The following is a 26044-nucleotide window of genomic DNA, read 5'->3' as shown; positions in this document are numbered from 1 at the left end:
CTAGTAGTTTTTTTGGTAGAGTCTTTAGGTTCTTTTATATGCAGCATCATGTACTCCCCAATTTACTGATGAGCTAACCATTGCATGGAGAGTTTATAGAGTTTGGCTTGAATCACATAGCTAGTCAGTGGCAGAGCTGGGATTTTAACCAAGCATTTTGGGTCCAAAGATCATGCCCATAAATACTACCCTACACTTCCCTGCCTGCTACAGGTGGCAGGACTAGTTGTGAAGCAAGTGGGGCTATCACACTTATTTTAACCACTTCTCCTTTTTTGCTGTTTGTTTTTTTCTTTTTACTGGTCATATCTCATGTTATGCTCAAAACCAGCTTACATTTTAATTTTTAAATGCTAATAAATCCCTTAAGTGATCCTCTTTTGTATATTCAGTCCTTCCCTATAATCTGGATCTTCCCTATCAACTTTTAAATACCCCCCGATGATGCCAGCCACAAACATGAAAGGATCACTATGTAATGTCATAGAGGTGTTAATTATCACTGGGATTGCAATCACAGGACAACATACCAGTGATGCAACATGTTGTACACCATACATTCACACGATGTCATATCTCAAAATACATTTCAATAAAAATATGAATTAAAAAACACCCTTTGAAGCTTCACAATTAAAATAATACTAATATTAATAATAATAAAATAAACCACCTCCCAAATTTATATTCCTCTTCATTTGCCACCCTATCTCTCCCCTTCTCTTTATTATAGTACTAGGAGCCTGTTGCACGAAGTTTCGTGCAATAGATTTTTCCTTCACCTGGCTGCCAGCACCAGTTATCCACCAGCAGCAGTTTTCCTCTGGCCACCCGCCGATCAGAGCGCCTCCCGCCAGCACGATCGGCCACCCCGAGAGGAACTCCGATCGGGGAGGCGCTCCGATCGGGCGGGTGGCCAGAGGAAAACTGCTGCTGGCGGAAAACTGGTGCCAGCAGCCACGCAATTGGCCACCCTGAGTTCCGCCACCAGCGTCTTCCGCAGCGCCGGCCTAAGCAGCGCCAGCCATTTAAGCCGGTCCCCGCCCCTCGCTCCTACCGCCAGCCAATCGGCCACCCTGAGTCCCGCCCCCCGCGCCTCCAGCTGGCCCAATCGTGGGCGTAGCGGAGTGATGGTAATTTGCATATTACCATTTTATTAGGTATGATGATTATATTTTGTAATACCCTTTCTTCAACCCTGATTTAATCCTCAGCCCAGTGTAGCTTGACACATATCCTCGTCATTCCATCAGACAGTTCTTACTCTGCCACTCATGACCTCCACACCATGAAACTCCTTTAACCTATTAATTTCCAGGCCACACATTACTTGATATTTCAGTAGCTTTTGACAGTATTGGCCATTCTCTGAAAACACTCTTTCCCTTGACTTCCATGATGCTACACTGCTCTGTTTTTAAGATTTTTAAAATGGATTTTTAGAGAGAAGAAGGGAGAGGGAGAGAAATATCTATGTGAGAGCATGTGAGAGGCTGCCTCCTGCACACCCCCTCATGGGAATTGAGCCCACAACCTGGGCATGTGCCCCAACCAGGAATTTAACCAGCAGTCTTTCCATGTACAGGATGATGCCCAACCCAATGAGCCACACCAGCCAGGGCTACCCTGCTCCATTTGGATTCTGCATCTCTGGCTTCTTTTCAGGTTCATCTCATCTGCATAGCGGTTATAGGACAGAATTCCTCAAGCTTCTCTCCCTGGCCCTCTTCCTTCTCACCCAGTGCTAACTTAGGTAATACTCTCCACCTTAACATTTTCTTTTCCACTGTATGGAAGTGACACATTCCCTGTGAGCTCTCAATAGTCTACTTGGCTGAAACTTTTGGATATTTTGGGACTCCATCAAAATTAACAGAACCGATTATTTCCCCCACCTGCCCTCGGAATCCCCTAACTCAGTGGTTGGCAAACTCATTAGTCAACAGAGCCAAATATCAACAGTACAACGACTGAAATTTCTTTTGAGAGCCGAAAACCGACTTCTGGGCATGGGCCACGAAGTTTCAATCGCACTGTACGTGCGCGCCCGCATGTGGTATTTTGTGGAAGAGCCACACTCAAGGGGCCAAAGAGCCGCAAAAGGCTCGCGAGCCGCAATTTGCCGACCACTGCCCTAACTAATCTTCCTGGATTTTCTATCTCAGTGAATGGTACTTTCTTCCATCTCGTTATGCCTCCCACACATTCACATGTCGTCCTTGACATCCTTCTGAATTTTATTCCCTTTTTCCAACCATTGATAATATCTCTTGAGTACACTGACTATTGTTAAGACCATTTTAATGCCTTCTATATGTATGACAATTTGGGGGCATTTGATTTTTTTCTTCCCGTGTTCTGTGTGTCAGATAATTACTCAAGCCTGGCTCATTCTCCTGAGACCCTAAACAATGTTTACTTGAACCTTTAACTCTTGAGTACTTTTCAAATTCTAAGTTCACAAAGCCATATCAGTCATCTAAATGTGGACACTAATCTTCAAAGTCACTATTTTTCCTAACTAGAGAATTCAATTTTCTCTCTAATGTGCAACCCAAATTCTGTGCAGACCATTCTCTCCTCCAGTTGATGAGCTGATTTGGGGGGAGAGAGAGAACACAGAGACCAAATCTTTCCCCTTCATTTCAGGAGTCTCATTAGGTCTACATTTTACTCTATTGGTAAGTACTCTAGTCTGCCTTCTCCTTTTCTATTTCTGGAGGTTTCTGAGGGTATGTAATGATTTGTCAAGCATTTCAGTCTTTCCAGTTGATTCTCCCCTTCTCTCCCCTGCCTGGCACACACAGTATGCAGACTCACACATCTCTGAGAGCAGGTTCCTCGCCGCCTCTTACCTGAGTGGAAACAGATGCTCACTGCAGACATCAGCTTCAGATGGATGCACAGGGAATAATCATCCTTCTGAAGATGGGCTCCCCGTGGTAAGAGAGCAGAACACATTCAGATTAGAGCTGAATAAATGAAAATGAGGAGTGCCGCCGAGAGGGGGCCGCGCATTGAAAGGATGAACACCCGTTGAATGTAGGAGAACCAATGCTGCAAGTGACTTCAGTTATGTAACTCAGCCTTTTTGTTTTTTCAGATGAGAAAACAGACGCCTAGACCAGAGAGTAGAAATAATCTGCTTCTGTAGCAAAACTAGCTATTGCAGGGGCAAGAATCATCTGCTTTCCAAACCTATTTGGAGACCAGCTGATAAGCTCCTCTGACATTGCCTACTTCCCTGGTTGAATACTGCCTATCCTATTGATAATCAATCAATCAATCAATCAATCTCTCCTTTCCTCTCCCTCCTCCTTTCCCCCCTCAGTGTCCAACTCTGCTGCCATCTTGGACCCACCGCCAAGAGTGTATCAATTTTAAAAGACCTTTTTGGGGGGATGGTAGAGAAAAAGGTAACGGGACAAATAGGTGTCAAAGATTGCTAATATGCTGCTACCAACTTTTTGCCATATTCAGAGATAGTGGAGAGGATTTTGGCTAAACCACTGTCTATGTAGGTGGAGGAAGGGGTGGTTAGTTTTGAGCCATCCTGCTTCTAAGCTGTCTATACATAGATCCTTCTTTACAGTGACTGAATTCACTTATGTTCTGCAGGTGCCCCCTAGAACCTAATGCTTCCTTTTCTTAAATATATTTTTATTGCTTTGCAAGAGGAAGGGAGGGGGAGAGATAGAAACATCAATGATGAGAGAGAATCATTGATTGGCTGCCTCTTGCATGCCCCACACTGGGTTGATTCCCACAACCTGGGCATGTGCCCTGACCAAGAATAGAACTGTGACCTCCTGGTTCATGGGTCAATGCTCAACCACTGAGCCACACCGTCCGGGCCCTACTGTCATCTTGATTTTGGACCTGGCCGCCGCAACTGTGAGAGAATAAATTTGTGTTCAGTCACCCAATTTGTGGTAATTTGTACAGCAGCCCCAGGTAACTAATGCAATGTCTAAATGAAAATATCTTTCTCAAATGACTTTATCCCTGGCTCCTGCCAAAGAGGTGCTGACCCTTTACTCTTCTCCCAAACTACATGCAGGGCCATTATGCATGAACTGAAATAAATTCATACTTTTACTATTTCTTCTGGGATTTTTCAAACCCTACAGTACATTTGACCAATGAGGATTTGAGGACACAGTTGGGAAGAACAAGACAGTCTTCAGGGTGCACCCTTTCAGCATAACCTCTGATTTATCAATCAGTCCAAGTACCCTGCAGTATGCTGTGCCTACAAGGCCGCCGCCAGTATTTGTGGGGATGACAGTAGCAAGTGCAGAGTGGGCCTCTGGTTTGGATTTCACAGTCGGGTGCATCTTTAATCACCTGGGAGTGACAACACTGTCAATATGTGCTCCTCTTTCTTTGACAACAGCTTTATTCCTCTTAATAGAGTCAGCGTTGTGAGTTCACCAGATATGATGGGGCTGTATATCGTGGCATGAAACAGAAACAACATCTAGTGCAATAGCCAACCTTGTTTCTTAATAGGAATGGCAATTACCCAGACAAAGTGTTTTCATGCTGAGAAAATTTAGGCATGGAACCATAAAATGCTGTCTGTTCTGTCTCGCCCACACACCTTCTTCAATCATGGCCCTAAACAAACCACCCTCCAAATAGCATGTTTGCATAAGTGCCCGCAGCTCTTCGTGATGATGAGTGACTTTCATAGTGGAGGCTTTGAATCGGGGGACGTTGGCAGAGGACTAGCAAAGGCTGGGTTTAACCCAAGTCTGAGGAAAAGGGAGGCCCTGGAATGGATGCAACTATGCAGAAGCTTAAGCATTTAAATGCGTAACATCAGGGAAACTTTCTCACTTTCAGCTTGACAATTTCTTACATAATAGTGCACCTCTCAGCTTTCCCATTGGGGTATTTTCATGCTGCCACTCTCAGTTCAGGTGCTACTAATATTTATTAAATATCTATGACCTCCCTGACAATGTTAAGTGAATTATATACTTTCTTTTATTAAATCCTCAAAATAACAACGTAAGGGCAAGAATTTTCCCAGTGGAGTAGAAACTAAGCAACTAAGGGTTAGAAAAATTGCTTGGCCCAAATTACAGCCTGAATAAATCTCAGAGCTAGGAATTTCATCTCTGGTCTTTAGGCCCCAATTTATTTATTTCCCCATTCTTTTTGTTTAATAAATTGAATTGGTCAGGTATTTCTTAATATGACTTAGAGGCCATTGTGTATAAATGCAGGTGTTCTCGAAGGGCATGATTTCACAGCCTTTTCCCAAGGCAGTAACTGCAGAGAATGAGGACTTCAGAGGAAGTTGTAGTAGATCATTATGTATAGGGGGATTTAATTTTATTTAAAAAATGCCTTTCAAACTGCAAGCATTTAATTTTTAATGCACTAATTTTAATTAAGTTTAATGAATGCCGCTGAGCTTGGTAAACTTAAAGAACTTCAAATGACACCCCGGAAGCCCTGAAATATCCTTGTTACTTGTTGAACCTGCCTTTTGGCTGAGTCGCAGCTCATGCCTAAGCAGAAATTGCTTACTCTTTGCTCTTTCCCAGTCCATGCTATCATTTAGCCGTTTGTTATATGAAATCCAATTTTTAATTGAGTCTTTGTCCAATACTTTATCAGAGAGAGAGAGAGATGAGCTCTGTGATCATTCATTATCTTAAATAGTGTGACTGAGTTGCACGGAGTCCTGCCTCCCCTAGTTAATCGTCAGGCTGTGCCGCTTTGAAGGTTAGCTCTGGTTCATTGTTCATCTTGCTGCTTATATCGCCATTGGTGTTTTAGGGATGAAGGAATTTTGTTATAGTGGCCTGGACAGGCTTAGACAGGCAGGAAGACAGAGGTTGTGCAACCACTGGAGACAAGATGAGTTGAAGGTTCTCTCCCACACCTACCTATGCAAATTAGTGTTGAGGAAAAAGTCCTGGAAGCTTGGTGTCTATAGGCATCCTAATCAGAGTACGCCAGGTATTCAAGGCCAATTTGCCATACACATGTGTAAAGGCAATAACACAGCAATTTTACTGTACACCATGCGCAGGCATGCCTTTCTATAACCCAAATATTGATATCACTATTTGGCAAGAAGCCTCTTTTGTCTACGTTGGTATAAAGATGTGTGACTGACCAGGCAGTGCACAGCTGCTTTGAAGGGCTACTTTGAAGAACTGGTTTGTACATTTAATAGTGCCTTGTTAGCAATGGCTACTTAGTCTACAGTAAAGTCTGTCCCATATGTCTACGACTACTCACCTCTTCTTCCAAGCCCCCGCGTCCATGGAGGCACAGTTCGTGGAAGGGGAACTGTAGACCCAACAGTGTCTAATCTTCCAAAGGATTTAACATGTCAAAACTGAACTCCAGGAAATCTCCTTTAAACACAAAGTTGCTCCACCTATATTTCCCCCCATCTAAGAGATGGATTGCAAGTCCATCTCTTAATTGTCCAGTGTGAAAATGTCTATATGGACTCCTCTCTTTATTACATATGACATGTCCAATCCACCAGGTAATCCTACCGCTTCTACCTTGAGAATTTATTCAGAATCCAAGCATTTCTTACATCTTCCACATAACATGCAGGTCCAAGTCACTGTCATCTTAAGCATGAATTATTTTAATAGCTTCCTAACTGGCCACCCCACTTCAGCCCTTGTCCCCCACAGTCTGTTCTCAACAGAACAGCCAGAGTGATCCCTTTAAAACACAAAACAGATAATGTCCTCCTTCTATCCCAAAGCCTACAATGGTGTCCTCATTTCATTCATAGGGGAAACCAAGGTCCTGGTATCTTATAGTGGAAGTAATGGCTATGCCACTGTAACTGTTATTTCTGACACAAATCCATCATCTACTTATTATAAAAATAATAAAACAATATGTATTCTTGAAGAAGCCCTTTACATTTTATGATGAAAAACAAGGCTAGATAGAATGGTACATAAAGGGTGAAAAAAATTGTCAACTCAACAAGCAAGTATTGAGCATTTGTCATAAATAAAACTTCGTGTGAGATAAGCTGGGGATTAAAAGACATGGGCCAATCCTCTAGGGGCTCACATAGGTACATACTCATTCAGATACATGACAGCAGTGCTCATAAAAGTCAGACTGTGATATATGCTTTGGTAGAGGTCCAAGTATAGAGTAGGAATATGAGAATGAGTTCTGATTTAAATAGAGTTATGAAATTTGGTAAGTTTTAGAGATTGTGGCCGAGGGTGGGCATTGTTGCTGAAGAAAAACATAGCATAGGAAGGTGAATATAGGAACAAAGTAACAAAAGCGAAAAATGTTCAAAATATGCTATAGTAGCAATGAATAACAGTATGACTAAGAGGTAAAATGCTTTGCTGGGAGTAGAGTATTGGGGAGGTTGTGTGTAGGGCACAGGTAGAGACTGATGACACAAGGTTTGAAAAAGCTGGGGACTATTGACACAGGATCTTGAATGTCAAACCAAGAACTTTGAACGCTTTCCTTTATTCCAAGGGGAATCATTAAAGGTGTTAAGGGAATGCCTTAATGACTTTATAGCTTTAGCTTAATTAATCCAATTATGATTTTTTGAATAGCCAATCTGTTCTAGATATTTTGATATTTATAAAAAGCTCTTAGGCCATTTGACAGAATACAAATTCCAGAGCCTATGTTGGATTTGAACTGGTAGATATGGCATTGATTACAGATATTCATACTTAACACAAGCCCATTAGTGAATCTCTGGGCAGTTAGTGTATACAAAGCTCTACACTAGAGCATATATGTTAACATTTCAGTTTAGTTTAGTTTCTATTCCTAGTCTGCAAAGCTATCTATCTACCTATCTATAAAATATAGACACAGATCATCCAGACGTGTGACAGATATCTTAAAATTTCACTTCTTATATGTAGATCCCAAGAACAAGTTCATTCTCTTATACATATTTAAAAAATATGTATATATATATATTTAGAACTATCATTTAAGGGATAATTCATTATCAAATTCTTCCAATTAGCCCAGCCAGTGTGGCTCAGCAGTTGACCTATGAACCAGGAGGTCATGGTTCAATTCTGGTCAGGATGCATGCCTAGGTTGCAGGCTCAGTCCTCAGTAGGGGTTATATAAGAGGCAGCCGATCAATGATTCTCATCATTGATGTTTCTCTCTCTCTCTCTCTCTCCCTTTCCCTTCCTCTCTGAAATCAATAAAAATATATTTAAAAAAATTCTTTCCATTATTCCCCAAATATATTTTATAACATATTTTAAAACCCAAGGTCCAATCAAGGTTTATTACACTTCCCATTCCAGAACCTCTCCTCTGCTCCCCTCTGTTTATCATAAGATGGAATAATTTGAGGAGTCCCAGTGAAAACTTTTATATTCTGGATTTTTTATTTTTACATGATTAGTTTCAAATAAAATACAATCCTAAGAATAACGCCACAAAAATGATGTGTACTATCTATTGCATTCCATCAGGAGGTACATCATGTCAGGCCATCCAACAAAGATAAATAAAACCACAGAGATAAGAGAATGTATTCAAATAAATATTAAAAACTAGAGGCCAGATGCATGAAATTCATGCAAGAGTAGGCCTTCGCAGCCCCGGCTGCCTCAGCCCGCACAGCCCCAGCTTCGTTCAGAAGGTCATCTGGACGGTCGTTCTGCTGTTTGGCTGTTCGGTTGATTTGCATATTTTACTTTTATTATTATAGACAACACTTTGACAGTACTCCCTGAATGGAATATATTCTCAGGACAAAACTACTGAAATTTTTTGAACTTTACTTTGCAGGTCTTGATGTTAGTGGTTTTGGTTTTGTAATTGTTACACTGTTTTTGTATTTATGGTGGGACTAAGAGAATGAGGAAATGTGTTAATTATTTTATAGAAATTTGTTTCATAATCCCACTTTTTCATTATTTAAAAAAGAAAATACAAATAAGGATGGCAGATGGTTTTGAATATGAATTTGAAGTATTAGTAGTAACTCACAATTAACAGAAAAGGGTATCTAGGAAGCAATGACACTGAACTACCTGTTAGCACATCTGTATTCTAGTTGTTGCTTTCTAAATACCATTTTTCACTTTTAGTATCAGAATTCCTCAGGGAAACCGCTAATTTTAGGAAAAGTTCAGGTTGTAGCTAGAATATCCTTTTGCACTAGATCAGTGGTCGGCAAACTCATTAGTCAACAGAGCCAAATATCAACAGTATAACGATTGAAATTTCTTTTGAGAGCCAAATTTTTTAAACTTAAACTTCCTCTAATGCCACTTCTTCAAAATAGACTCACCCAGGCCGTGGTATTTTGTGGAAGAGCCACACTCAAGGGCCAAAGAGCTGCATGTGGCTCGCGAGCCGCAGTTTGCCGACCACTGCACTAGAGCAAGAAAATGCTCCACATGTTAATGAGGTGATGTCAAAAGAATATGTGCTCACAAAAGTTGGCTTGAAGGGAATTTAGCTGTCCCAATTCAGGATAATTAGAGTCCCAAATGAATCATGATGGCAATAGATTATAACACGATGAAAAATTATACCTATCACTCCATAGTAATGTATGCCCCACCGAATAAAGAGGGAAAGGAAAGGCATTCTTGTAGAAGAATGCCAATTGCGATGAATTAGAGATTAAATTCTTTGTTCCTTTCTCCATTTGGAGGTAGGCTCGCTCTGTGACTGTTTAATTAAAAGCAAGTGGTAGAAGGAATATAGTGTCAGCTCTCAGTCTCAACTTTAAGAGAACTGGAGACTTCTGCTTTCTTATTCTTGGATCATTGGTTCTTTGCATGATCATGCTCCCTTTTCAGACCCAGTCACCATGCTCTGAGAATCCCAAGCCACACAGAGAGGCTAAATTTTGGGACACTGGTCAACAGCCCTGGGTGAGTGCCCAGCAAATGCCCAACTTTAACTACCAGCCATGTGAGTCAACCATAAGTTCCAGCTCAGTCAAACTTTTGCATGACTGCACCTAAGATGATGTCACGTGGAGGGAAAGAACCACACACCAGACCACAGTCAATTCACAGAATAATAAAATAATTGTTATAAGCCATTCCATTTTGGCATGGTTTGTAATGCAGCTAGAGATAACAAAGACAGTGGCTAATGCACCTAGAAGGTATGTTAGCACCACTTGGTATACCCCAATATAATAATAGACTCAGGCAAGGATATTGAATGCATGCTAAAAGTATTGGGAAAATTGGCTTAAATAATGTGTTCTCATCTAAGTACTTGCTATGTGCTAATTACCATTTAAGCAAATGTTCTTTTAAACCTCTCAGTAAATGTTAGGCCTTCGCGTGTGTAGTTACCGTACTTTCCGGCGTATAAGATGACTTTTTAACCCAGGAAAATCTTCTCAAAAGTCGGGGGTCTTATACGCCGGAAAATACGGTAGGTTAGAAAAATCTCTGACAATGTATATCAGATTGCTTAAAACCCAAATACCTTATTTTCCGGCATATAAGACCCCCAACTTTTGAGATTTTCCTGGGTTAAAAAGTCGTCTTATACACCGGAAAATACAGTAATATTAACTACTAGAGGTCCGGTGCACGAAATTCGTGCGTGGGGGGGATCCCCTCAGCCCAGCCTGCACCCTCTCGAATCCAGGACCCCTTGGGGGATGTCCAATGTCCCTGTGGGATTGGGCCTAAACTGGCAGTAGGACATCCTTCTCACAATCTGGGACCACTGGCTCCTAACTGCTCACCTGCCTGCCTTCCAGATCACCCCTAACTGACTCCCTGATGGCCTGGTCACCCCAAACTGCCCCCCCCCTGCCGGCCTGGTGTCCCCTAACTCCCCTCCCCACTGGCCTGGTTGCCCCTTACTGCCCTCCCCTGCCGGCCTGGTTGCCCCATACAGCCTGTTTGGTTGTCTGTTCGGTTGTTTCGGTTGTGACGGTCGCTTAGGCTTTTATATAAATACCAGGGGCCTGTTGCAGGAAGATTCCTGCAAAAATAGGGCTTCCGGCGGGCTTCCCTCCCGCCACCGCCACCTCTCCCGCCCCCCCCTTGCGCTTTCCCTGCCGCTTCTGCCCCCTACCCCCCACCCTCTGCGCTTTCCCTCCCACAGCCGCCGCCCCCCCTGCGCTTTCCCTCCCACCACTGCTGCCCCGCACTTTCCCTCCCGCCGCCGCCTGGTGCTTTCCCTTCCCTCCTGCTGTCTCTGCCCCCCACCCCACGCTTTCCCTCCCACAGCCGCCACCCCCGCTGCACTTTCCTTCCCGCCACCACTGCCCCGTGCTTTCCCTTCCACTGCTGCCCCGCACTTTTCAGCCGCCGCCGCCGCCGCCCACCCGCCCTGCCTGCGCTTTCCCTCCCGCAGCTGCCTTGCTTTCCGCTTTCCCTCCCTCTTCCTTCTATGCTGTCTTCAGTCTTCACTCCTCCCTCCCTCAGCGTATGCAAATTAACTGCCATCTTTGATGGGTTAATTTGCATACTTGCTCTGATTGGCTGTGGGCGTAACGAAGGTATGGTCAATTAGCATTTTTCTCTTTTATTAGTGTAGATAGATTATCTATCATTGAGCCCAAAATATAGTAAATTCTCAATAAGCACTTATTAAATAAAAATAAATGAATATAAACCCATGGAAAGGAAAGAATTGAATGTGAAATTACAAAGGATATTACTTTTAAAAGACTTCTCTGTTTAATCCTACTTCCCAATGATAACCATTTATTTCATGGACAGTTGTATGTATAACATGTATATATAATGCCTGTCTTTCAGAGGGCAACATTTGGAGACACAATGGCAAATGAACAAACAAGAATACAGGGTGGGGCAAAAGTTGTGAGTAGGCGAAACACAGAATTTATTCTTGTATTATTATTTATTAACTATTATTTTCCATACAAATAGCTGCAAACCTATTCTTACCCACCTTGTATATTCCTTCAGTGATTGAGTCTTGCATAGTGAGGTGGACGGGAGTGGAGGAGAAAGAAAGTCCTGATTGGCCAACCATCATTGATTCTTTCTTTCTATTGTCACTGACCCTGGTCCAATTGGAAAAGAGTACTCATTAGTTGAATTCCAGTACACTTCTCTCATGCTATGTTTGACTAATTATGGAGTAGCAAATACCCAAGTGAAACCTTTATGGTTAATTGGTGGGTTAATGAGCCCACTGAAAGCACTTTAATTAATTCCCCTTGTTATGCTAACAAGAGAGACAGGACTAGGTATGAGCATTTTCATTAGAGATGTTGAAAATCGTTACAATAACACACAGATGACACCAGAAGAATTACGATATGCACTCTGTGGTTAGAATCTTTTTAAGATAATCAACCATTAAATAGTTGTCAAAATGTGGATTTCATATGAGCAAAATTTAGTTCATCTTGTCCATGAACTAAATTGAGTGTTCTGTTGCAATCCAACAGCTCAATCAATTTCTCAGTCAGCCAGACTTGAAGTACTGCACGTCATATTTACTCCTCCTATTACAAGTCAGTCATGCAAAGCAAAAATATGAACAATTGTTTGTTGAAAACTGAGCGTTGTGCATTATCTATATTACTTACTAAATTACCTACTTTTATCCTGGCAAAAAGGGGTCAAATATATGTTGACAGAAGATTTGACTTGGGGTGGTGAACACACAATACAATATACAGATTATGTATTATAATTAATGATAACACAATAAATATAATAAAAATAAAATAATAAGTATTGGGGAAAAATACTCTGAAGTATCATTAGCCTATTATATAGATGAGGTAAGACAGATGAAGATTAAGTGGAATGTCGATTATTTCCCAATTATATTAATAAAAATTTAACAGAAAGATGGTTCTATTAAATATGTATTTATGCATTTTAATTTGTACATGCACACATATATAAATATATATGCAGAGAGCAGAAAATATTATTACAATATAAGTATACAGTGGGAAATTTTAGAGCTCAAATTGTCCAGCTTTTTCAATACATGTTTAATTGCAAGGAGATTAGATAGTTCAAAGAATCCAAACCAAATCTAAGAATCTAGGGTTGGCAAAAAACAACAACAACAACAAAAAACAAACAAACAAACAAAAAAAACCATACAAAACAAAAACAAAAACAAAAAAACAATCAAGATTCTATTGGGCATTCTCACTAACTTGGGGGTTCTGAGTACCAGGGCAAGGGAATTCTTATTTATTTCTTTGAAAATATTTAAAAAACAATTAAAATTTTAATTAAAACACAGAGAAAGTGACAAAAAACAAATGTAAAATATACTATATAATAAAGAGGTAATATGCAAATTGACCATCACACCATCATAAGATGGCTGCCTACGACAAGGCCGGCCGGCAGGGGGGTTAGTGAGGGATGACCAAATGACTGAAAAGCAGGCTGCGTGGGGCAACCAGGCCAGCGGGGGGACCGTGAGGGGTGACCAGGCTGGTGGGGTGGGGGGCAACCAGGCCGGCAGAGGGAGGCAGTTGGGGGCAACCAGGCCAGTAGGGGGGGCAGTAAGAGGCGACCAGGCCAGCGGTGGAGGGTGCAGTTGGGGGCAACCAGGCTGGGGAGACAGTTGGGGGCAATTATGCTGGCAGGGGGGGCAGTTAGGGGAAACTAGGCCGGCAGGGAGGCAGTTGGGGGCAACCAGGCCGGCAAGGGGGAGGGAGTTGGGGGCGACCAGGCAGGCAGGCAGGTGTGCGATTAAGAGCCAGCAGTCCACTGAAACCGGTTTGGCTCAGTGGATAGAGCGTCAGCCTGCGGACTGGAAGGTCCCAGGTTCGATTCTGGTCAAGGGCATGTACCTTGGTTGCGGGCACATCCCCGGTGGGGTGTGTGCAGGAGGTAGCTGGTCGATGTTTCTCTCTCATCGACATTTCTAGCTCTCTATCCCTCTCCCTTCCTCCCTGTAAAAATCAATAAAATATATTTAAAAAAAAAAAAAAAAGAGCCAGCAGTCCAGGATTGTGAGAGGGATGTCCGACTGCCGGTTTAGGCTCGATCCCCGGGATTGGGCCTAAACCAGAAGTTGGACATCCCACGAGGGGTCCTGGATTGGAGAGGGTGCAGGCTGGGCTGAGGGGACCACCCCCGCCCATGCACAAATTTCGTGCATCGGGCTCCTAGTATAGTATAATGGATTACAAAGTAGATACCTTTGTAAATACCTCACAGCCATTCCTAGAAACCTCTCAGATATTTCTCTTTCCCTCTACATCTGAACCTACCCCCACCTCAAATGTAATCATGACTTCAGTTTTATATTAATCATGTCCTTGAATTTCTTTACAATTTTATTCATCCACATGTGCATCTCTAGACATGATAGTTGTTTTTTCCATTTTAAAATATGTATGTTTAAGTTTTTTAAATTTACAGGTTCCTTCTTTGTCCCTTTCTTTTTCTTAAAAGGTATTTGTTGAAGAAGTGGGTCCATTTGACCTGTGGGGTTTCCCAAAGTTGGATTTTGCTGATTGCATAGTTACAGCATAGTGCACCATGTTGTTATTTAAATTAAGCTATTCTATGTTACATCTCTATCTCATTTCTTCCACAATGAGAATCTGGTTCTCAAGGACACAGGGGGTAATATAATTATCATTTATTTACTCAAATTATGTGTACACAATCCACAGTAACAATACTACTACTGCTATTGGCATTTAGCTTAAAAAGCATACCGAGTTGCATGTCAAAACATATATTGTATACACATGTACACACACCCCATATTATAAAACAGATGACTGGTTCTCATTAGTGTCTTAGTCCCTTCAGATTGCTATAACACAAATGCCATATACTGGGAGGTTTATAAAGAACAGAAACATTTCCCACAGTTTTGGAGGTTGGAAAGTCTGAGATGAAGGCACCATCAGATTCAGTGTCTGGTGAAAGTTCATTTTTTGGCTCATAGATGGCTCTTCTCACTTTGTCATCAGATGGTGGAAGGGGAGAGAAGGGTCTCCTTTATAAGGGCACTAATCTCATTCATGAAGGCTCCACCCTTTTGATGAAGTCACCTCCCAAATTCTCCCAGAGAATTTTTATGTACTTCTTTGAAAAGGTCCTACTTCCTAATAGCATCACTTTGGGAGTTAGGATTTTACCATATAAATTGTAGGGGTACCCAAACATTTAGGTCATAACAGTTACTGTACCTGGATCAAGGCCAAGAGTTTTGGACTTCCACTCTTCTAGGTTTTAATGATCCTTAATCAGTGTTTTAAAAGCTGTAGACTAGCCTAGCCAGTTTGGCTCAGAAAGAGAGCGTCCACCTGAGGACCAAAGGGTCCTGGGTTCAATACTGGTCAAGGGCACATACCTTGGTTGCAGGCTCCTCCCCAGCCCAGGTCCTGGTCAGGGAGTGTGCAGGAGGCTACCAATTGATGTGTTTCTCTCTGTCTTTCCCTCTCTCTTCCACTCTCTCTGAAAGATCAATGGAAAAGTAACCTTGGGTGAGGATTAACAAAAATAACATAAAATAAATTTTTAAAAAAAGCTGTGGACTAAAATTTAAAGTTAAACACCACTAACATACCATATACAATAGAAGAGGAAAGGGAAATTGACTTTAATATATAAATATATATTTTGACATGCAACTGAGTATGCTTTTTAAGCTAAATGCCAGATGGTTAAATGTTAAAAATAATAGTTAGCTGAGCTCAATGTTTCCATCATAGAATGAACTTTTACAATATAGGAACAAATCTCAAGTATTACCACAAATTTAAATATTATTGAACTTTGAATATTAACATTTTAGTGGTTAAATTTTGTAACTTTAGTATTATGGTGAGAGACAATTACTTCTCAGCTGGAAGCTGCTAGAATGTTTTCACAATGATACTGCTCATTTGTGATTCTAAATAGATGGTCACTTTTTAGCTCAGATACTAAAGAAATGTGAATATTTTAGAGGAGACAATTTGCTTTAATATTCTTCTTTATTTCATATCTTTATATTTTTCAATATGTAAGGATCAAAGATTTACAAAGGACATAGTTGTACATTCCATTTCTCCTTTGGAAAATTTAAGGTAGCAAACTTGACATTCTACTTTTAACTCATACTCACCAGATGTTAAGAATTCCCCAAAAGGGATTTTTGTTAAAATTCATAGCCTTAATTCAATTAAGTGATTTAATGTATATATTCACATATGTATAATTTAATTTTATGAAGGCTCATACATCAAAAGTTATGTTTTGATTAAAATTAGAATATACTCTAATTTCTTTTACCATTTTAAATATTAATTATACCTTAAACACATCTGTTGGTTCAAAATGATATATCAGGTTTTCCCTTATATATTGTGATCTAATAAATTCTCTTATTGTTTGTATTAACTGTTAAATTACTTCTCTTTTTTTGAGCTATCTAAACATTTTATAATGATTCTTTTTCATAAAATTAAAAACTTTCAATAGCTTTATTACTCCTGTAATAATAAATATCTTTTTTTCCTTGAACTAAGGGATACAATGTCAACATGTAAGGCATGCCCAGTCATGACTTTGAACTAACATCAGGAGTGTTTCCCTATATTTAATAGTGAATATTTAAATATTAGAATTATATCCAGAATATTGATGGACCAAGTAATTCAATCATCCTTCAATCTAACAAGTACTAGTAAACTAAACAAAAATATTTTAAAATATGACCTGAAGACATGAGAGCATAAAAAAGGTAGTGATGAATTAGCATTTAAAAGAGAAACTCAAAGAGATGAGCCCTGCATTTAGGGCCACTTTTCTAGGAATAATTGCTGACTTTAGACAAGATAAGAACATAGAAGCTGAACAGTATTTTTGATGGCCTTTAGGCTAAGAGAACAGAAATTGGAGCCCTGGACCCACCAAGCTTAGGTTGGAGGCTTAGTTAATCTCTCACATGTTGGATTTGAACTTTACTAGTAAATGGCCTCAATTTGGAGTAATGTGAACCATAAGGTAGACTAGTCCTTATAGCAATTGAAAACTAGTTTTGAATGATCTAAAACACTGAAATTGGATTAAGCTGATCCTTGATTGCTTATGTCTTTAGCCACTTAGCAGAAGCAAATTAAGTCTTTTCTGGGGAAGGTAATATCATTGTAGGTCTCAAATTATTTTTCTAGTTCTTCAAATAAATTTTCTGGCATTCAGTTAAAATAACAAGGCAGATGGAGTAGTGTTGTAGGTCGAATTTTATCCCCACCCTCACAAAGATATGTTGAAATCATTACACTGGTACGAGTGAATGTGACCTTACTTAGAAATAGGGTCTTTGCAGTTGCAATTAAGTTAAAATGAGGTCATGCTCCATTAAGTTAAAATGAGGTAGGCCCTGGTGTCCTTATGAAGAGACACAGACACACGGAGGGATAAGCCACCGGACAGTGGAGGAAGAGATTGAAGTGACATATCTATAAGCCAAGAAATGTCAAAGTTTGCTGGCAACTCCAGAAGCTAAGAAACAGGCATGAAACACATTCTTCCCTAGAGCCTTCAGAGAGAACATGGCTTTATCAACACCTTAATTTTGGACTTCTGACCTCCAGAACTGTTATAAAATAAATTTCGGTTGTTTTAAGCCACCAAGTTTGTCATACTTTATTATAGCAGCCACAGGAAACTAATAGAAGGAGACAGGGAACCATGAAACAAAGAAAAGGAAAAATAATAGGCAACAGCAACAGACCTACAGGATTCAAGTTAAAATCATTATTCATATGAAGATGATATTTGTGAGTTTAATTTTGAGTCTTTAGCTCTTCTCCAACATAAACCAATGATGAGTAATATATAAAAAGAGGACATTTAAATTAATATAATTATCTCCATTTACCAAACAGTGTATGGTCATGAAGTTCTGGTCAGAAGTGAAACTGTAGATTTATTGACATCAAAGTATAAAAAAAAAAAAAAAAAAAAAGGAAGCTGAGGCTCCGAGTTTAACTCCTAGTGGAATTACAGATTCAATCAATCAAACAAATAAACAAAAAGAACTGCATGAAGCAAGGCTCCTGAATCAGGCCAAGTTCATAAAGCAGGGAACAGAGTAGGGATTCATTACCAACCGCTGCCTGTGACTGCAGCTTATATAAAGCGCTCTACTGATAAAGGCAGAAAACACAGACAGAAACTCCATATAGATCCTAAGACAAGTTCCTTTCTATTTAACTTCTTCCCCCCAGAGTCACATAGAAGATTTGTGTCTGAACAGTAGTGAGAGTTGGCTTTATGATTTTGTGGGCATAACCACAAAATCATTAAGCCTGGAAAGGTAAGCTCAGAGAGAGAGAGAGAGAGAGAGAGAGAGAGAGAGAGAGAGAGAGAGAGAGAGAGGTAGAGAGAGGAAGAGGAAGAGGAAGAGAGGTATCTTCAAAATCATCATGAATGTGGAGACCACCAGCTATGCATCAAAATCTACTTTTCCATTTTGCATATAGCTTCAGAAAACATATCCCAGCTTCCCTTGCAGCTAGGATGAAACACATGGCCAACTTCTCTCTAAATAAAATATAAACATAAATGAAATGTGCTACTTCCAGCTTTGATCTACAAACAAATCTTAAGAATTATCCTCTATACTTTTTTCCCCTTCATGTTGACTGAGATGTTGATGCTCAGGACAATTTTGGGAACCACATATTGAAAGTATAGTTGACATAGTCCTCAGGTGGCTCCCAAGATTTATTCTACTCCCTAGTATATACCCGGTTATTCATTCAAACACTAATATAGGTGCTGCTGTGAAGGAATTTTACAAGTGTAATTAAGATACCAAATCCATTGATCTTAAGATAGGGAGATTATCTTGGGTTGGTCTCTGAATTAATCAAGTGAGACCTGAAAAGGGACTGAGTTCATCCTGGAGATTTGAAATTTGACAAGGCTTTTCACCTGAAGAGATTCTTCTTTGTTGTCTTTGAAGATGGAGGAGGCAAGAAAGAGGATGACCTTTATGAGCTGAGAGCAGTCACGGCTGACAGCACAGAATCTGAGATCTCAGTTACTCAGCTTGGAAGTGAATGCTGCCATCAATGTGGATGAACTTTGAAGCAAAAGCCCCAGACCCTCCAGAAAGAAGTGTAGCCTGGACAATATCTTGAATTTTTCATTGGAAGACACTGAGCAGAGAACCCAGCTATGCTGTGCCTGTTCTTCTGACCTATATAATTATGGGCTAATAAATGAGCATGGTTTTAAGCCACTAAGTTTGCGGTAGTTTGTTATACAGTAAGAGAAAACCAGTGCAGGGTGTCTGAATAACCTCACAGGAGAGAGCCAACCTGCAGCATGAACACCTTTCCATGACTGCTATGCAAATCTTGCAAATCTAAAAATGACTGTTAAACCACATACTTGGCTTTTAAAAAAATTGGCCTACACTCCCCTAACTAATACACTGAGTGATATCAACGGCATGACTCCATTTATTTAAAGTTTGTAAATGAGCAAATATTTTAGTATCCATTTTAAACTAACTACTATAAATTTGAGTATAAGTATAACATGAATGGGAAAAAACACCTTCACCTGTTTTGAACAACTCTTGGAGATACCATTTACATGGGTGACACCCTGGGAGCCAAATCTAGAAAATGGTTTTTAGAAAGAATCTAATGGAAATGGGAGTTGTATAACAAGTTACTTTCAAAGGAAGGATGAGAGAGGATAGGCAAAGTATACAAAGGAGACTATAGTTTTGTTTTAATTATGAATAGTATTTGAAACACAAATGACAAAATTATTATGGCAGAAACCATATGTTATTTATGCATGTATGCTTATCTTTTGGTGTAGACTTGGGCCTTAATGATTGTTGAATTAACATTTAAACATTAAAATGTCACATACAAAATATAAAGACAGTTATAAAAGACGACTCTATTTTCTAGGGGAATGAAAAGGAAAAGATGTTTTGTCTTTGAGAGAGGATCAATGAAACTACTTAAATCTGATAGTTCAAGTCCCAGTAACTAATCCTTTCATCTCTGCCTATTTACATATTTGTTGTCAGTGAGCAGCTCACTTCTTTTTGACATACACTTGGTTCCCCCTTACATTGAAATATCAAAGGGGATTTTCAATTTAAATTATTTTCACCCAAGTATAATTTGGGGGAACTGTGTAAGTCTTATTTAATGTAAAAATGCACCATTGTTGCAGATATGCTAATGTCTACATCAAATATACTGAAAAGTCATGAATGTTAAAAATCCCTGTTTTATTGCATGTAACCAAATGTGAGTTGAATTAACTTTTTTTCCTTTTGATTTTGCCACATTGACATTATGCTGCCATTTCTTGGGCCCAGTAGTTTGCTTTCTATTTGTACAAATGAGCTATGCATGCACAATGCGTGCTCTATGCATTAGGATGTTGTGAGTTGCAAGGTGGCATCAGAGAGACAAATTGTCACCCTCCTGCTTTCCTTTTTCTGACTGATGGATCCAGTGTCTATTTCGGTATTCTTCTTGGACCATGTTTAGATATTGAATATATCTGGCTTCATAGATTTTCTATTCAGTATGTGACTTTCATGAAGCAATTCACTCAAAATAAAGAGCAGAGTACAAGTCGCAATGGAAATCTGACTGCAGCAGCACTTTTAGAACATTCAGCTGTCAAAAGAATGAGAGGACATCAAAAAAGCACCAGGAATGTGTTCTTTTCAAAGTTTGCTCTAAGGTTTGTCCTCCTTGAAAATTGTGAAGCTACTTCCTGCATCTTAGAGGCATGGGTTGGGATGTTCTAGCCCCTTCCTTACCCCAGAAGTAGTAAGCTTCTGTGTCTTCAAAGCATATGGCCACATTCTATATTTGCTAGGGCCATTGGTTTAGATCTCAGGAGGCACCTGGATAAATAATATTTGTAGCATCTAACTGTCTGGATAACTAGAGGAAAACCCTGCTCAGAACCAGCTGTTAACAAATGTATTATCTGATTTGTATCTATAGGATGCACTGTATTTCTATGAAAGCTTATGTATTTGACTTGGGAGGTGGCTTCTAGTCCATCTCTCATTGCTAATCCCCAGTTCCTTGGCAAAAGGTGTGCTTGTAATCTTCATTTCTTTGGATATTAAACAAAAATTGGGCCTCAGCAGACTCTATGTAATTATTTTATAAGCATCATAGACCTAGTTTCCAGAATAGAAGTTATTTAGTATGAATGGCAAGTTTTTCATTCATTGCATATTCACTCAACAAGTACCTTTAAAGTTCCAATATGCTAGGATTTCTTCTAGTTGCTTAAAATCTCTGCCCTGAATTAATTCTCAGATGAATGGAAGAGAAACATATACTTGGACAAATATCATAAAGGTACACCCAGAGGACTAACAATGGGCACCTAGGACAGGGATTAGGGTAACTGAAATGAGATTTTGCCTAAAATTAGATGGAAACTCCTAAGTGTTTTAATGTTTTCAGTCACTGCATTTAGCAAAGCAGAAGAAAGTCAGCATTTTCTAATATAGACAAAAATGAAAAGGATCTCTGCCAAGTGTCTGGCATTGTCTTAATTCTTTTCTAAATTTTAACAAAAGGATGGAAATAGAGGAAAGATTAGAGTCATGCCAAGAAATTTTAGTAGAAGCATGAACTCCTTTTGTAGATTTAGTAGAAGCACATTCTTATTCCACTCATAATTTTTATTCCACTCAAAATGAAATTGAGATAATTGTAAAAATATTAGCTGTATTACACATTAACAAAGAAAAAATGATAATTGCTAAGAAAATGGATATGGAAAATTCTCTAATATGTAAGAATTGCTTTAAAGTACATTTAGAATACCTCTTTACATATAATTTTGAGTGGAATAAAATAATACATGTATGGTATGGGGAAGATTCTTCTGAACGTGGTCAACATGTGAAAGTGAAAGGAGAGGATAGAAACCAGCAACACGCATCAGTTATAAGAGGAAGTTATAATGGTTGAGCTTGCGTCACCAAAACTCTACAAAGACAATGTCAGAATGCTGGAGAAGGAGGATTTTTAGAACCTCCTGTCCTGTTTTATAAAGAAGGAAAGGGTAGATTAGAATCTCTGTGATAAGTAGCATCTAAAATGGCTCCCAATGATCCCAGCCTCCTAGTATTGACTCTCTGGTACAATGCCCACCCACTGCGTATAGGCTAGACCTAGTGACCTAGTGACTTATTTCAGAAAGAATAGAATAGAATAGAATAGAATAGAATAGAATAGAATAGAATAGAATAGAATAGGACTTGGGATGTGTCAAGGTATTAGGTAATAAAAGACTCACTTCTCTCTTGATCCTTCTCTCTCTTCTTCCCTCCCTCTCTCCCTCCCTCCTTCCCTCCTTTCTTCCCTCCCTTATTTTTTATCCCTTTCTCTCTCCTCATTTACTCATTCTGATGAATCAAACTGCCATAATATGAGTTGCCCTAAGAACGGAGGCCCTCAGTCTAACAGTCTGGGAAGAGCTAAATCCTGCCAACATCCACATTAGCGAGCTTGGAAACAAATCCTTCCCCAGTAGAACCTAGAGTTGACTGCAGTGCTAGCTGACAACTTCATCGCATCCTTGAGAGAGACATTGGCCTACAGGACACGGCTAACCTATGATTGGATTTCTGACTCACAGAAACTTTGAGATAATAAATTCTATTGGTTTAAGCTACTTAGTTTGGGGATAATTGGTATATAATAATTAATTGAGTTCTCCCTTCATTCCGCCAAAATCCTTAGGAGAGCTTGAGCTGATTAGCTTGATTGAGAAAAGTCAAGACAGTAATAACAACCTATTATAATAACAACTAAATGTACTATAACTATCATAAATGCTACCTTATTAACTTTTACTTTTCTATAATCTAATAGATATTTATGCCATTTGATTATTGCTTAATCATGTAGACCAGTGGTCGGCAAACCGCGGCTCATGAGCCACATGCGGCTCTTTGGCCCCTCGAGTGTGGCTCTTCCACAAAATACCACATGCGGGCGTGCATGTATAGTGCGACTGAAACTTCGTGACCCATGAGCAGAAGTCAGTTTTTGGCCTGGGCGAGTCTATTTTGAAGAAGTGGTGTTAGAACACTCAAGGGGCCAAAGAGCCGCATGTGGCTCTCGAGGTGCGGTTTGCCGACCACTGATGTAGACCATAGAGGACTAATCCAAATGAAGTTTAAAATTATATGTACAAAGGTAAAAATAGGAATTTGGAGATTACCCATCAGTAGTAGAATGGTTAAGTATCTTGTAGTGCAGCCACTCAGTTTGTATTTAAAAATTGCTTTACAAAGGCTAAGAATGCAATTACTTTACAGATTATCATTAGAATCAAATGAGTGTTATTACATGATATCTGGCACAATATTCATGTCGCTGGCCTTTTATTTCTAGTGTTATTAGTGTGGTGCATAGAGATCTTAAAATTATCTCACTTGAGGAATATTGATTTGTTGCTTTAAATCTAGTAGTACTTGGAATAAATTATCTATCTCATCCTCTCATTGCTACCATAATAACTGATTATATCCTATGATGGATAATTGTGTGTGTCAATTGACTGGGCTAAGAGATGCCCAGAAAGTTGGCTAAACATTATTTCTTTGTGTTTGTGAGGATCTTTCTGAAAGAAATTAGCATTTGAATCAGACTGAGTAAGGAAGAATGCCCTTCCCATGTGGGTGAGTCTCATCCAATGCTTTGAGGGCCTGAGTTGAAGAAGAAAGCAGAGGAAGGGTGAGAGGTGAGATTGCTTCTCTCTCTTTGCTGGGTCATCTGTTTTGAAGCCTTTGGAGTTTGACTGAATTATATCCCTGGATTTCCTGGTCCTCTTGCTTCTCAGCCTTCATAATTGCATGAGGCAATTCATATAACAAATCTTATATGTATTATGTGGTGTATCTATCTCTGTCTCCTTTTGGTTCAGTTTCTCTAGAGAGCCTTGCCTGATTCATACTCCGTGCTCTGTTCTGCCCTACTACTTAGATGCACAGTGTGTCACTAGTTCGTCAACAACAGGGTGTATCTTTCAGTCCAGTCCCTACTTGTCCTTATACTGGAGAATTTCAAGTTCATGTTTCTTCTAAGTTTTAGATTAGAAAGGATTGTCATATAGTTTGAAATAAAATCCCAGCACTTGACTTTACAGATAATAGGCACATTTTTGAATCTGAGGTTTATTATTCCGGGAAAAATATGTTTCAAGTTTTCCTTGACTGGCTGATCTTTCTTTATGAAGAAGGTATAGTGGGGAAATGTTATTCTGTGTTTCATTCCCTGCTCCCCACCCACAGTCTTTTGCTTTTGAGTGATGATCTCTGCCAACTTTCCATAAATCTCTTTGTGATCAGCTCCTTTGATACACACAGTTAGAGAATCTCTTTCCTTAAAAACCATCCAGATAATCAACTGACTAACATGTATGAAACTGATAGAGCAGAAGCAGGTTGCTGACTTTGTTGTTACAGCCCCATGTTTTACAGCTCATGTTTTCAAATGTGGTCTTGAGCATGTCCACAGTGTATTAGTGCTTGCCTGGGTAACACCCCTCTTGTAATTCATCAGGTCTGTATATAGAGTGGTCTAAGTTTAACATGGTCTCTCGAGAAAAACATATATGCCATTTTTGTTCTACAAAACAGTTTAGAAAAGTATATTATCTGTAGAGAATCTAAAAATAACTGTTTATTAGATTTTGCTTGCAGTTTCAGTATGCTTAACCCATTTAATCTTAAACAATTTTTTTGTTTGTTTTGGGAGGCAGGACAAAATGGTTTCTCTTTCTAAAATTATTTCTCATCAGAGATGATAAAATTAAATTCTAAAAGTAAAGCCCTGCGTACGTCTGATAGAATAAATAAATCAATTATATCAATAGCTAAAAATAGCATAATTACTTCCACTCTCAGATAAGCCACCTTTGCTAACAGGCATCTCTAATGTTCTTTTGCCGAGGAATATAGTATAGTTGTGGCCACTGGGCCAGTGAGAAGGAGGGTTTAAGGGAAGAGGAAATTTTTTACCTTTCTTTTGTTACATCTTGGAAGTAAGTGAATAGTCTCAAATTAGACTGACGGCTCTTGTGCGGATATAACACCTTTATTTTATGGTTGAAAAAACTGGAAATCTGGAAAATTAAAATACTTTTTCTAGGCTCCATGGCCCTCTAATGGTAGAGACCAGGACTATTATGCAGGTGATGACTCCTCTGGGACTCAGTTTAGAGTGTGTGTTACATAGAACATCAAGGGATTGAAGAAATAATATATTGAATATTCTTGGGAGAGTTTTAATGCTCAGGATAAGATAAATGTATCTCTGGTTTCCTGTCAGTCTAGTGGACAATAATATTTCATTATATGAATAGCATGCTATGATTTACAAAGGGCTTTCATAGGCATCCTATATAATAAAGAGGTGATATGCAAATTGACCATCACACCCTTGCACAATATGGCTGCCTCCATGTGGTCACAAGATGGCCACCACAAGATGGCCGGCAGGGGAGGGCAGTTGTGGGTGATTAGGCTAGCAGGGTAGGGCAGTTAGGGGCAACAAGACCAACAGGGTAGGGCAGTTAGGGGCAACCAGGCCTGCAGGGGAGGGCAGTTAGGGGTGACCAAGCCAGCAGGGGAGGGCAGTTAGGGGCTACCAGGCCAGCAGGGGAAGGCAGGGATGAGCAGGCTGGCAGGGGAGGGCAGTTAGGGGCGACCAGGCCAACAGGGGAGGGCAGTTAGGGGCGACTAGGCCTGCAGAGGAGGGCAGTTGGGGGTGATCAGGCCAGCAGGGAAGCAATTAGGCATTGATCAGGCTGGCAGGGGAGTGGTTAGTGGGTGATCAGGCTGGCAGGCAGAAGAGTTTAGGGGCAATCAGGCAGGCAAGCGATTGGGAGCCAGCAGTCCTGGATTGTGAGAGGGATGTCCGACTGCTGGTTTAGGCCAAATCCCACAGCAGGCTTCCCTCAAGAGGTCCCAGATTGGAGAGGGTGCAGGCTGGTCTGAGGGATACCCCCCCCCTCAGTGCACAGATTTCGTGCACTGGGCCTCTAGTTCTATAATAATTTTGTGAGCTGGACTTTGT

Source organism: Cnephaeus nilssonii, assembly GCF_951640355.1.
Source record: "Cnephaeus nilssonii genome assembly, chromosome: 19".
NCBI classification, from domain to species: Eukaryota; Metazoa; Chordata; class Mammalia; order Chiroptera; family Vespertilionidae; genus Cnephaeus; species Cnephaeus nilssonii.
The sequence above is the reverse complement of the archived record's forward strand: the minus strand, read 5'-3'. Positions refer to the sequence as shown.